This window comes from Marmota flaviventris, chromosome 8, assembly GCF_047511675.1.
Source record: "Marmota flaviventris isolate mMarFla1 chromosome 8, mMarFla1.hap1, whole genome shotgun sequence".
Classification (NCBI taxonomy): domain Eukaryota; kingdom Metazoa; phylum Chordata; class Mammalia; order Rodentia; family Sciuridae; genus Marmota; species Marmota flaviventris.
Window position 1 is genome coordinate 114,643,623 of NC_092505.1, and position 2,826 is coordinate 114,646,448.

At 43.5% G+C, this 2,826-nt stretch overlaps 1 pseudogene; it reads right to left on the bottom strand.

Moving 5' to 3' along the window:
• Nucleotides 1-737: 737 nt before the first annotated feature.
• LOC114091451 (stathmin pseudogene) lies at nucleotides 738-1,703 on the bottom strand (annotated as a pseudogene).
• Between the last annotated feature and the right edge of the window lie 1,123 nt (nucleotides 1,704-2,826).

Below are 2,826 nucleotides of genomic sequence, written 5' to 3' on the forward strand. Positions count from 1 at the left end.
GCTGAGGACTCAATACAAAACAGGAACAACCATTGTCCCAATCTAATTGAGGAGAGAGTCATGAACGTAGATAATTCTAATATGAAGTATGTATAAATTATGTTTTTCATTTTCTATAGTTTATGGTGTTTTAATATCTTGGGGGCAATCTTTCTGTCCAGAAGAGACTGCTCTTCCCAGAGCTAGTGAGTTCCTGGAGATAATAGAAATGGTTGGTAAGCCAGTCTCTCATCCATTCCAGCAACCTTCTTTATCTAATTCTCATGCACCGATCCATGACTTCCTCTATCAGTACAGGGCCAAGCATTAGACAACTAGGGACAGCAATTATGCCCTAAACCCACTGAGATTATTCAGATTAGCCTAAGGAGTTGACCCTGCTGTCCCTTGCCTTTTGCATGAAAACCCCAATCGAGGCTGCTTCCTGACCAACCCCAGTGCTTCACCATGGATCCCTATGTGGCATGCAACCCTCTTGCTTCTAGAGGAACTATAGGTAGCAATAAGCATTTCTTTCAAGGGCGTTGGCCTGTGTTGTCACTCAGTCACTTTTTACAAAGGAAGACCTGGAACAAATCAAATTGTTAAGAGCTATGGGGAGTATAGACACAGAGAATAGACACAGAGGAAAATGGGGTCAGGGATGTCAAGAGAGGAGAATGCTTCAGAAAAGTCAGCCACTGAACTTTGGTGTGATCAAGTCTGGCCAACAAATTCTTCTTTAATCTTTTTTTTTTTTTTTTCATCAACAGCACTGTGCAGTTTTATTAACCATTCAAGTATAGAAGTATCTGGTAAGACTGGGACAGAATTGGGATTGAAAAGTGAACAGATATTCAGCATCTAACAATTTGAAAGAAGCCACTACATACTCTTCACAAACATGTTTTCACAGAGCCAATACAGACCTAGCCATTAACCCAGTACACCAAGTGCACTGAAGTAGAAAAAATGCAACAATAAAAATAGCTACATTAAAAAGACCAACACTTTAGAAAAAGATTAAAACACTTTCAGTTTCTCCCCTTTATCCCCTAAAACAACATCTTACAGTCTGGATCTACCTCTACAGTCCTACATTAGCTTCTAGAATATTTGTCAAGAGGGAAAAAATAAAATGACACTGGCCAGTACAGCCTTTGGATATTTAGGAAGGGGAAGGGGAGAAAGTCAGTTCTCAGAACAAATTAGTCAGCTTCAGTTTCATCAGCAGGGTCTTTGGATTCTTTGTTCTTCCGCACTTCTTCAATGTGCTTATCCTTCTCTCGAAAACGCTCCAGTTTGGCAGCCATTTGTGCCTCTCGGTTCTCTTTGTTAGCTTTCATTTTGTGGGTCAGTTTCTCTTCCGCCATTTTACTGAAGTGGTTGTTTTCTTCTATTGCTTTCTGAAGCACTTCTTTCTCATGCTCTCGTTTCTCAGCAAGCTGCTTCAAGACCTCATCTTCATGAGACTTGCGTCTTTCTTGTGCAGCTTCTAATTTCTTCTGAATTTCCTCCAGGGAAATATCCTTCTTCTTTGGGAGGAGAAAGGGGGAAATCTGGGACCGATTCTTTTGATTGAGGGCTGAGAATCAGCTCAAAAGCCTGGCCTGAGGCATGCTTCTCCAGTTCTTTCACCTGAATATCAGAAGAAGCCATGGTGAATAGAAGACAAGAGACTGGCAGTGTGTTCTACACAATCCACTGGTAAGGAAAGCCCTGTTCTGTCCAAGCCGCCTGGCCACACTTTCTTTAATCTTTTTAAAAATGATTCCATTATTGTGGTTCTGTTTTGTTCCTGAGCCACGTGCTTTTGTTTCTGCCTCATTCAATTAGTGAGAGAATAAGAATGAAGGGTGGATGAAAGCCTCATGCTATGTTTTAAAAAGCCGTTTTCCCATGCTCCTGCAGACCTTGATATCATCAGGTTTCAGCACATTAGAGTCAGGGCTTTCCCTGTTGCCCTGCTTGTGACCGCTTTCCACGCCAGGATCTGCTGAGCAGGGCCATGACCCACTCACTGGTGGGTCATGGAGTGACCAAAGTCCTGCTGAGAACTCATTGCCTACGTATCAGTGAACTGGCAGACACGGGGGAAGAGGGTCTGCCATGCTCATGCTGTGCCAGGGCAGGTCAGCAGGTGTGCTCCTTATCAGGTCCTGTACATAACTGCACACCCCAGTAAACTTACAGAGTTACACAATTTCCTGTAAAAAAGAAAGCAGAACGGTGGTCAGCCTGGCCATGGATAGAATGACCTGCTGTTTTAAACTTAAGTCTCTGACGGTCAGAGTGAATGACAGCCCGGAGTGGAGGCTCACTTCTTAGAAATTCCTCTGGCACAGAGCAGAGGTCAGGAGCCAATTCTCATGAACCCACAAGAACAACCAGGGGTAGAAGCAGGAGTGGGGGAGGTGAGGAGGGGCTCCATCCTGCCAGACAGGAATCAACAGAAGCCAAATGCAGTCTCAGAAAATCTCAGTGGCTAAGTACAGATAAGACTCACACACTCCAGAATTCTTTAAGGAAACAGCAACAAAAAAGGAACTAGGAAACGATTAAAACTTGTGCTATGTAACTCTACTTGGATGATCAAACAGCTAACTTGTTTATAACAACCTACACAGCCTACCGGGATCCTGGGGTTTCTAAAAAACTTTGGCAGCCCAGTCAGGAGGACATGCTGCTTGGCAGCCAACATGTCATTGTCCTTGCCGAGTTTCTGCTAGTGTCCCCAATCCTGCTTTCCTTGACTTACCCAAGTCAATATCATTGCCATGTAGCTCTGAGTGCAGAAAATTCTCAAGGGCAACATTATCTAAAGTCCATTATCCAAAGTACCAACTC